Source organism: Schistocerca serialis, chromosome 5 (genome assembly GCF_023864345.2).
Source record: "Schistocerca serialis cubense isolate TAMUIC-IGC-003099 chromosome 5, iqSchSeri2.2, whole genome shotgun sequence".
NCBI lineage: Eukaryota > Metazoa > Arthropoda > Insecta > Orthoptera > Acrididae > Schistocerca > Schistocerca serialis.
This window is the reverse complement of record NC_064642.1, coordinates 219,730,080-219,741,910: the sequence shown is the minus strand read 5'-3', so window position 1 is coordinate 219,741,910 and position 11,831 is coordinate 219,730,080. Positions and strand designations below refer to the sequence as shown.

Here is an 11,831-nt window from a genome sequence, read left to right as displayed (position 1 = left end):
TGGAGTTATCAGGCCTAATTTATGACTTTGCAATTTATGTGGGTAAAGGCACATGTGATGAGCACAGTTTGGGAGTTTCAGGAGATATTGTTCTGACGCTTTGTGAAGATTTACCAGAGGGCAAAAACTAGAAAATATTTTTTGATAATTCGTTTACCTCTTTAGAACTTTTAGATATTCTCAAACAGAAAGGTATTATATGTGTTGCGACTGTTCGTTCAGACAGAATGTTACTCAACCCCGTAGCATAAAAAAGGAGCTGATAAAGAAAGGAAGAGGGGCACTAGATTATAGCATTGATGAATCATCCAACATCATAGCAGTAAGGTAGTATGACAATAAAGCTGTGCAACTGGTTTCCACATATGCAGGTATAAATCCACAGGATAAGTGCAAGAAATGGAGAAGAATAATCACTCAACCCAGGTAAATCGACCACTGATTGTGAAGAAATATAATGAACACATGGAAGGAGTGCATTTAGCAGGTATGCTCGTAGAACTTTATAGGATAAATATCCTTTCCAAAAAATGGTATATGTGAATAGTTTATTGGTGCTTCAATGTTGTAGTTGTAAATTCGTTGTTGTTTTACAGATGTCACTTGAATCAGTGAGGCACATCATCTCATTTTTCTCTTCTGGATTTTCACACTCATATTGCTTATGGTATTACTTTGACAGGAAATGTTGTTCATTGCGAAAGAGGAAGACCATCTACAGAAGATATACAAGCTCCAAAGAAGAGGTTGGGAGCCTCCAGGCCTATTGCAGATGTCATGAAGTTGGTCACTGGCCACAACAGAGCCACCAGAAAGGCGCTGCAAGCTATGCCCTAAAGGACTCAGCAGAGTGTCATGCATAAAATGTAAGGTGTTCCTGTTGTTGTGGCGATTTCTGCCACCAAATGTATCAGGAAGACCAAATGTAGCGGGAAGACACCAAATGTAGTGGGTGGGGTAGGAGTTGCCATATTAAAACTTGGTGAGAACTTTCCAAATGATTTATTTGCTTCCACCACAGTGCTCCGTTCACCTCAGTCCGCATCACAGGGCCCCGCAGTGCTGAGGAAGCACCCCAGTGGCGTGTGCAACGCAATGCTGTGTCGTGATGGCCTTGTACAACAGCTGCAGAGTTCCAATTACGTCAGGTTGGCTGTGCCAGCAGCCAACTCCGCGCTACTTATTCCTCACTGGCGTAGCTGAGAATGCTGCGGCAACGACCACCTTCGATCTGGCGTCCGAATCTGCGGCCCTCGCCTCAGAAGTCTCCAGTGTGTGTCGGGAGCTGAGACGACTGCCTGTGTTAGCGAGGCAAAGAGTGGCCCGCCACTTGCTGGCTGTAGACCCTGCGTCAGCCTCAGATGGTCGAGTCAATGACCCGCTGTGGACTGGGACACCGGCACCCCATCTGTTGCTGCATGTAGGCCGGTGGTGTGATATGCCCCGCCATCCAGGAGAGCTGCCACACTTGAATGAATCTCGTAAGAAAACAGCACCCATTTATAGTCAGATGTGAACCTCTGTATTGCCAAGCAAGTCGCTTCGCATCACATATGCATTACACTTATGTTGGCCAGTGGCCCTCTTCTGCCTGTAACTTGCGCTATTGAAACAGCTGTGTGCGCCCTCTCTGGCAGTTCTACGCCACTGTGGCCTCTATTTACCTTCGCAACAGCTGGTATGCATAACTTACTGCAATCCGGCCTGCACCTGGGTGTAACTTGTGCTCCGAATATCGCTCAAAACTAACTTTTCCTATCCTAAATGTCTAACAAGTGAAAAAAATTGCTTTATGTCTTTCCACACCAAGTAATAAATGATGTTTTCTGTAACTTACCTTGACAGCATGTTTATGTTATGTTGTATAAGAAAAACTTAGAAATGGTCGTGTCATCCATATAAAAGTACATTCTCCTTGTTGCATTGACATTCTTCCTTGTATCACAAGCATATCTTGTATTTGTATTCAATTCTTAAAAATAAATGATTTTATCAAATTCCTGAAAATCATTTCATTGAGTGCTAATGTTGCCATATGGCAACAGTTTTTTTTTTTTTAAAAATTGGCTGGTGAAAATTTAGGAGAACTTCAAATTATATTTCCAAATACATCCTAGGTAACATATTTAATAGCAAATACTTCTTTCAATCATATATATTAATTCAGGGATGAAAGGGTTCATGGTGTCACTTAGTTAATGTTTTTATATCAAATTGACACTTCACACCAATTTTCATCTTTCCAAGTCTAATATTTAGCGCCTTCAATTTTTCGTAAAAACGTGGATTCTCATCAAAATATTATTGTGATCAAGTTGTAGCTTGTAACAGTTGATTTTGATATAATTTGCACATTCTGAGCAATTTTTGGCGTTCTAGCTTTATTATTTAGCGCCACTTGTTTTTTATTTAAAATGGCATACGTAGGAACACATATTCATCTGATTTGACAATTTAAATATTAATACACTGAAGCATATATTGACAAATTTTGAAAGACCAACTTTAACTTTTAATTTCTTCCTTAGATCATGACACAATGCTTTGTATGTTACGCATAGGTGCATTACGATGATGTGCGCTAGTAACAGTAAACTGGGGTAAATCCCAGCACACTCCCTCGCCTCTGTATTTTTCAAATGATACAGGGCTTGTTTCACCACACATTCCACAAAAACTAAATTGGCTTTAACTTTGTGATGTCACTTTCCTTCCCCCACTGTCGATTAAGATCTTTCAACTGCCATCTCATACTTGATTTTCAAAGCAGCGTTACTGTGTTTTGGTTTTCGTGTCAACAATTTTGCCTTTTGTGTGTTCTGTAGTATTTAAAAATATCTAAAAATTAGTTGTTAGCAGCAATTGTACATTTATTCTACTGTACGAGGAGCAACATTGTTTACAAATCACAAAAACGAGAGCTGCAAATGCGGTTGTTTGAGCATTGCTTGAAACTATGGATAGTATGTGTAAGTGTGTCACCAGCTGTGATTTATCTATCGCAAACGTTAATATAAGGATTTCCAATGCCTACACCTGCAAACATGACAAACTGTTAAAATCTTATAAGAATGGTGCATCTGCGGGTCCATATAGAACCTAAAAAGGTTGATATTTGAAAACACTGTAGCAAATGTATAGCATACCCCTACGTACAGTCATACCGCAGGAGTAAATATATAAGCATTCAAACATGCCTTCAGAGCTCAAACATCACACAACAACGTTTGAAACTTAGTTTCACTGAAGCTAGTGCTGCATCTCTCATGTTAATGGTTCAAATGGCTCTGAGCACTATGGGACTTAACATCTGAGGTCATCAGTCCCCTATAACTTAGAACTACTTAAACCTAACTAACCTAAGGACAGCACACAACACCCAGTCATCATGTCATGTTAATACGAGACTTTGTTAATAGAGCTCAAAACACAGCTCAACAAGTACTAGAAATTTACTTTTGTTATTCAAAAGTAGTTCTCGACAGATTTTCATTTACAAGAAATACAGTGTTTATGATTGTGTCTGGGGACCCTGTGTTATCTCTGCTCAAAACCCAATTCTGAATCCAACATTTATGCTTTCTCTTCATTTTATTCAGTTCTAATCCCATAACTTGGACGACAACACCAAGGTCTGTCCGAGTAAACTCACTCAGTGGTAAATCCTGACCTTTCTGGGGTAGTGGCTCATGATGTCAGGCCACCAGCTGCCTGGCACTTATGCGAGCTGCCACACTCAGTTTTAGATCTCTGGCAGTTCTTTTCAAGACTTGTGAAAATGACAGCAATGTATTAAATCTATTGTCGGATTTGTCATGCACTGTGTATGTGTTTGCCCTCTGGTCAGACTGCAGGTTGCATCGATTTTACGTCTTTGAGCCTAAATATGAGTTTTTATCTGACAAGAGAACCTTATGTACTGGACATATTCCATTGTTCAAAGGTATTTTGTGCCAGTGGGAACTAGTCAGGAAGAAGAAGTGTCAGCAATGGAACTAACATTAACATATCATGGAGTGGAACATCTTCACAGCTTACTTTGACAAGACTGTGGAAATGCTCCCCTATCTCACTTTTTGTTTCAAGATTCGAAATATCGTCCAAAATTCTCAGACGTACTAAACTCAATTTTCGACTACATGTGATACCTCAAATAAAGGAAATATGAAATTATTTCCAGTTGCTATCCAGCACTTTGACTAAGAAATGGGGACGACTTCATCTGTTATAGGTCTTTATGCAGACTCTGACGAAACATCAGCTTCTAGAGCCAAGAAGCTGAAGACAGTGTCATTAATACTGGTCTCTCAGGATCACTACTGGTTGCTTTTGATATGGACAACTATCACATCAATTATTGGAAAAACCTATCTGATTTGGTGGATTTGGAAAAAATGTTGGAAGCACCACATCATATTGCAGGACAATGTCACATATGTCTACTCTGTACTTCACAATACTGCGAAACATTGACTAAAACTTCTGTCATACGATGCTGAATCGTTATTGGGTAATGTATGCAATGAGTTTTCTTCGAGCATGAAGGATGTGAGTGAGTTGAAGAACTTGTTGAGTTCCTGCAGTCAGAGTACTCCACACTATTCCGGCATGTTCCTACACGATTTTTGACTCTATTTTTCTGCTGTAGATAGACTGTTTCAGTTGGACTCCTATTTTCTAAGATAGGGTGAAGACAATACTGCCAAACTTATTTGGACATTTGTAGCCCATGAAAACGACTGTGAAGTGGACGATGAAGTAACAATCCTAGAGATTAAAATTTATTTTGTCCACGATGTAATGCATTTATTTAATACAATCAAAACACGTAGAAAGTGATTTTATATTGAAAACTAAAATATATTCTTTATTCCTGAACTTGCGCACAGAAATTATTAATAGACAAATAGTTCATTCATATTCAAGGTATTACAAGAGCTGAAAAAATGTATGCAATGTGAACAAGCAAAATTTGTCAGAGAAGCTCAGCAAGACTAAACTAGGATTCTAGAATATCTAGAAAAATGGCTTGACTTCAGTGAAGACACAGTTTTCAAGCTTAGCTCTCAGCTAAATTTTGAAGAGCCCCTTAAATGAAGAACATAAAGAAACTCATAGGTTATTTCAACATAAATGTAAACGGTGACGAACTGCTTTCTAAAATAGGTGCACTGATCAACGTTTTGCCATTCATAGACATTTCAATCAAATGGGTAACATTTTTTAAGAGACGCGAAGCACGTAATTTGCTGAAAGTTGTTCAACATGTGCTAGTCGTATCATCGCCCAATGCCTTTGTAGAGCGGATTTTCAGTGTGATGCTAAATATCTGGAGTAATGAAAGAAACAAACTGAAAGTAAAAATGGTGAAAGTTGAACTATTTTTGAATTTTAACTACCGTATGAAATGTGCTGTGTTTTCTAAATTTGTCAGATACGACAACGTGAAAGAACTTGTTAAAGTTGTGAAGACAGAGAAGAAGTTTAACTTCAAAATATAACCAGCAAAGAAATGGCTGGATTCACAGCATTAACAGAAATTATCGTATTAAATAAATGCATGCTTCCAGTTGTAGCAGCTATAATGTATGTCTTGTGAATAATAATAATAATAATAATAATACATTTTTTAGTTGTCCGGTTTTAGCTCCAGTTATAACTTATATTAGACTGTGGTTATAAGACCTTAACTGCGTTATGGGTCTTTGCTTGCCCAGCTTGGGCGTATTGCCCCTGTGTCCTGTTATTTTCGCATTTCTGTAATGTTGGTAGACACCTCGTCGTCACGTAGTTATAACAACTTTGCTTAATTTGGTGCGGCGCTTTTGATTTGAAATATTGAATGTTTGTGCTGTGTAATGTGTCAAAGTAATATCAATAATAGTGGCGATTGCGTGAGCTCTTGACTTTAGTACTATTGTTTGAGCCATTAGCATACACAGACGGTATAAAGAGGATTAGCGTTCAATAAGGTAAAATTTTCTTTTGTTTAGTTGCCCGAATTTTAATTGATACGTTGTTACTCAATTTTTGCATGTGGTCTCCTTCCAAAATAAAGAAAAGTTGAAACGATTTTAAAATTAGTTTTATACTGGGTTGAGGTCAAATGTTGCTAACTCTGAATGTAGCGTCTATAGAAAGATGCTGAGGTGAATGTTTTATGCGAAATTCGGACGAGTGCCACACAGCAATTCACATTTAGGTGAAACGCAATGGTGATGGTTGTTGTGTTTATAGTTGACGTGTTCACATACAACTAGGAAAGTTGTGTTAATGAACTGTACATTGGTTAAAGTTTGCGACGTATATCATTGCTATCGCAAAAACATTTGTAAATAACGACGTTTATTTATTTAATAGTTTGAGATGTAGGTCTATGTAACAAGTCGAAGAACACATTATCTTTGTATTCGTTTCACAATGAAGCAATTAGTAAATATATGCGTACAAAACTTTACGGATCGAGTGGAACAGTTTTCAAATTTTAAACATGAAACTTGAACTCTGCATCACTGTGGATAAAAAAAATTAATTTTGCTGCAACAAACGAGCCCACTGATGTAAAATAACAGAGATAGACTGAAGCAAAACTTCTGGCATGTATGGTATATCAGAAAAGGACATCTCCCGCTGACTGTGTTGTTTGGAAGCTTGGGATCTTTTAAACCTAACGTGACAACAAAACGTAGGTTTACTCATAAAAATGTGCATTTCATTCGTGGAGCTGTTGTTATAATAGTAACTGTATTGGCTTAATTTTAAGAAACATGCCTTGTTATTGTGGGCAATACAGTCCGACCACTGGCACCGTGTAGTTAATATATGGGACTTTCGTGTCACATCTTAGTTCCTTCACATGCCTTCGTTGTCAGATGTTTGCTTTATACTACTTAGAAATTAATTCTTTCTGGAGTTCTTTTCTTTAATATGTTGTTTTCATGACAAAAATGCCCTGGTAGTTCGTATAAGTGCCTTATTTTATGCTGTTGTTGATTCTCTGCAAGTTACATATTTTGCTACATGTCAGAAATAGTTTTCCTCATCAATGTGGCAATTTAAATTCATGACACAAAAAACAATTTTATGAAAAATACAGACGCTTACCAAGTAGAGAAACTGTTGAGCGACACTGACTGTGCAGCTTTCAGAAGATAGATTGCTGTAGTTGGTTACTAGTAGTGATACTATGTGGCGAGATTTGGCTTGCACCTGTAACAAGGAGGTCGTGCAGTGAGCTTTTATGGTTTGCTTAAATTGGTTAGGCATGTGACTGGAGGGTTCTTTTGAAAAGGGTGCAGTGAATTTGCTTTCCCAGCTTGTGGTTGTTCACTAATGACCTCATCATTGACAGGCCATTGAACTTTCGTATTCAGTCAGTTTAACTGAGATCATCAGTACCCCCTCACCAGCTTTTGATCAAATTATCACCTTTTTAACTTAGGTAGGCATTGAGCTATGCTACAGATAAGTCTGCCACCCAAACTTGCAGTCCAGTAATCAATATGGACTCAAGAAATATTGTCCTTGTGCTATTCTCTTCCTGTCGATGCATATGGGGCAATACAGTCACTACATTACAGGCTGAAGCTGATGTTTGGTACTGGTAGCTTCAGCTCACCCTTTCATTCCTACATACAATTGTTAGAGGTCCATCTTGGCAATGGAAAAATTGTGTTTCATTGCAGTTTTTTGTATTTTCAAAACTATTCTTGTGCCACATAACATCTTATTGTTAGATCTGAACTCCCAACTTTCCATTCTTAAGCATGTAGTCACAAATGTTTGGTATGCTGTAGCAACATACAGTGAATACATCTGTTCAGTTAAACAGTATGTACATTCTGTATTCATATATATAAATGTGGTAAACTTATTTCGATACTATATTTAACAGTTTTTCACCATTAGTTCCCAAATGTGCAATCTTTAGGTATGCGTATTGTTAGCCAAAAACACACAATTTTTGCATGTCATAAATACATTAAAAGGTGTAAACAGAAAGAACTCCATCCAGTGGTAGCATGTCAGTCAAAACCCATAGTAAATTTAAATAAACATAAACTGAAGCTAAAAATCAATATTATTAGTATAGCCGACTATCTAACTGCCAAATGGCCATGCAGCAGATCACCAAAGTCGGGCTGGGCTGGGCTAGCACTTGAATGAGTGACCATCCTGTCTGCTGAGTGCTGTTAGCAAGTGGGGGGTCCACTCAGCCCATGTGAGGCAAATTGAGGAGCTACTTGATTGAGAAGTAGCTGCTCTGGTCTCGTAAACTGACATACAACCAGGAGAGTGGTGTGCTGACCACATTGCCCCTGTGTATCTGCATCAAGTGATGTCTGTGAGCTGAGGATGACACAGCAGCTGGTTGGACAGGTGGCCCTTTGTGGGCCGTTCAGACGGAGTTTAGTTTAGTTTTTACTATCTAATCGGGCACAGCTCTTCATAAAGGTGTTCTTTAGATCTGTTGTTCACAAGTAGTATAGGTAATGTCTGTGTTATTCTTCTTAGATACCTGGAGCTCGGATAATCGTATGTCGTATTCCAAATGCCTTTTGTATTGTACTGTTTGTAGATTATGATGGGCCTATATTTTGTTATGACAAATATTTCTTGAGAATGTGTTATTAGCATTGACCTAGTTATTCTACTTTCCATGGCTTCGATGCAGAAAGCTGTAGGCATATGCCATATCAATTCAGGCAGGTTAGGAAAAAATCTTACCTTCATAGTCTTGGATGTTTTTAAATTTACCGTGTGTTAAAAGGAGGACTAAGTAAGGAACATGTATTTTTTTGTTTTCTCAAAAAAAAAATTCTGCTCAGAGATAAAGCTCTCCAAAGATGACACTGCGCGTACCATTTTGAAGATGCGAATTTTGGAAAATTTTTTAAAATTCTGTATCTCTGCAACAGTTCTAGATATTTTGTTGTATTTTTTTATTTTAAAGGAAATTGATTTATGATTACAAAGAAATCCTCCATTTGGACTTACCTGTATAGTTCTACATTCTCTGAAAAGGAGAGCTTCCACTTTTAGGTTTTATAAACAATAGAAATTTTTGCTATACGTAAAACATGTTTTATTACATTATCACATAACAAGCTCATAAAAATCAAAACCTAGCCTTGTTTAACATGATTTTAGTTTTGTAAGATGAGTAAGAGACTCATTTTTTCCAAGCATTTTAAATGGTTCCAAAATGTATGTGAAAGGTCCAAAGACTATAGAAAAAAACTTCTGTGTACTTGGTTTTGTACTGAAATTAGCCAGTCAATCAACTAAAAATGTATTCCACTGCTTCAGTATCTTCCTTTGATGTAGAGGGATGCCTTCCTGTTGAACCGATAGGAATTGGAGTACTCACAATCTTCAAAACATTGTGAACAGGATGTGAGCACTGATGGCATTGTTGCTGTCCTTCAGCTTGAAACCTTTATCCAGCAGCTGGCCCATGTGGTAGTATAAAGTTCACTATAAGTTCATTTAGCTTATAACTGGTGTCTATTATATCTGCCATCCACCAGTCTCACACACACACACACACACACACACACACACACACACACACACACACACACACACACACACACCCCTTGCCAGGTTATATCCTGCTGTTTCTAAGGTGTTGGCTGAATGAACGAAGTTTCTTATTTCTTGCTTTTTAAAATGTGTGCAGTATGAGTTCGCCCATCACTTTTAGTCCAAAATGTGTCTTCTGAATTCCTTTCACAGGAGTAGTTTGTTTGGACCATTCTTCTTTTTTCTGCTCATGGAATTCTTCGATTTCCTCTTTGGACAAAAGAATGAAGAATGAAGGCTGTGGATGTGTAAGATTTCACAACTCTCATAAAATCCTTTGCATTCTGAATCGCAGCTGTATTTGGTCTGGAAAGATTGTTTTGTAGCATGGTGCTTCAGCAGGCCGCCTACACCATCACAAGGCCCCTTCCCGTGACCAGTAGCCACTGCACATCCAGTCAGTTGGCACAAGCGACTTACTCAATTCAAACAGCTGGCAATGATTTTCAAAATGACAAGGGTACCATCAGAAATGATAATGATCTTCTTTGCCCCTGTTTGCAGTTGAAGAATTTTGCGCATTGCTAGCGAAGCGTGTGCAGAGTCATGCCCTGTGTCATAACTGCAACACTCGCGGTCTTATTTTGAAAATATGTCACTCTTGAAAAAAATTGAAACCTGGTCATTACTCCAGTGATACCCTTGTACTTCTTGTGGAATAATTGCAGACCAGTTGTCAGCAAAATAACAGCGAAGCACCAAACTTAGTTCTTCAGCCTTTACACAAACTTTCACTTCTGCAATGTGTTGTTGTAACAACTTCTTCAAGTGCTGGTGTGTTACTGCTTTCACTGAGCAATTACAAAGTTCATCAATGATACTGTCGAAGGCAACAGTTTTCTTAATTCATTTATTTTCCTCCCATGTTGCATATGTAATTTCTGCAGAGTTATCTGCTATGTCTTCCAGGCCAAGTATCGGTAAAGACAGTCCTCCCTTTCCAGGGCAGTCACCACATTCTGGAAACAAACAAGTGTCTCGCTTTACGTCACAGACTGCTAATGACTTCACATGCCCAAGGTGTCATGTCACATGCTCAAGTTACCACACAAAGATCAAAATTCGCGCAGTACACATATAAACGGACATCTCTAGGTAGGTGTGGAACTATCCACTTAGGTTAGTGAGAGTCGTGTACCTCTCTTCACTTTCACAAATTTTTGACCTTCGACTGCTGCAGTTATAGTGTCTTATTTGTTGGCACTCTGGCGAGAACAATCCCATTTATCTTCCACTATTTGAACTTGAGCTGCTTCTACAGGATGACCATAACAGGGTTCTGGTCTTCCGAAAATTCCTTTTACGGACCTTACATTTCTTGATTTGTCTACCATGTACTTTGATTCTGATGGAACGTGGTTCAAAATTGTTTTCTTTGAAAATGTCTCTGGAGTAATAGTTAAAACTAGCACCTTTTCACTGGAAGATGGTCAGTATTCAACAGCTGAATTGATATTTGTGAAAAATTCCTGGCAGGAGGTGCTAGAGTGCTTTGGTTCATTTTCTTCTGAAGATGGAATTTCTACTTTGAAGAGTGTGGCCAGTTTTGCTGAAGTGTATTAATCCATAGCTTTAGTAATTTCTGTGCACTTTCATGATGCATCAAGCTTATGATGATTTGACTTCACTGACCACAGTTTCTTAACAGAACTAACACCTACCTCTGTAGTTGACTGTTCAGGATATTTAATTCTTGCTCTATTTATGCAAAATCTGCACCATGGGAGAAGTAGTCAGCACACTTCACTTTCCTGTGACCCCAGTCAGAAGACAAGACTCTCCAGTAAACAAAATAGCTTGAACAACTACAATACAGAAACCTGCCATGAACAACCCTGACAAAGAAACTGACATAAAACTACAACAAAGTGTAAGAAATAACTGCAACAAGGAAAGTGAAAAGAAATAACTGCAACAAAGACAATACAAAAAACATTGTAAGAAACAACTTCAGTGAAGACATGCATTACCCTTGAAAGTTAAAAATTTTTTTTTAAAAAAATAAAACCTGTCCAGCTTAATAATGGAAGCTCTCCTTTACAGAGAATATAGTACTGCATGGTACTAATCAACAGAAAAAAATCTACCTTTTCTGGATCAGAATGTTTGAAAAAAAATTTCTTTAAATTATAGGAAAAAAATTCAAAAGGCAATAGTAAAAGAACTTTGACAGATATGTGTCCAAACAGCGGATATCATTGTAATCATAAAGCAATTATCTTTCAAATAAAAAAACACCTCTAACA

The 11,831-nt window shown here is 38.0% G+C and overlaps 1 protein-coding gene across 2 annotated transcripts in view; it reads left to right on the top strand.

The window, feature by feature from the left end:
- Positions 1–5,758: 5,758 nt before the first annotated feature.
- The window catches only part of LOC126482328 (uncharacterized), a 111,598-nt gene continuing 105,525 nt past the window's right edge, over positions 5,759–11,831 (top strand). Inside the window, exon 1 of one of the 2 annotated variants that reach the window (XM_050106388.1) lies at positions 5,759–5,972. The gene's annotated coding sequence lies outside the window, so the exon portion shown is untranslated. Of the gene's footprint in view, positions 5,973–6,459; positions 6,686–11,831 lie in introns of those variants that run through there. The other variant, XM_050106389.1, reaches the window with a different exon arrangement.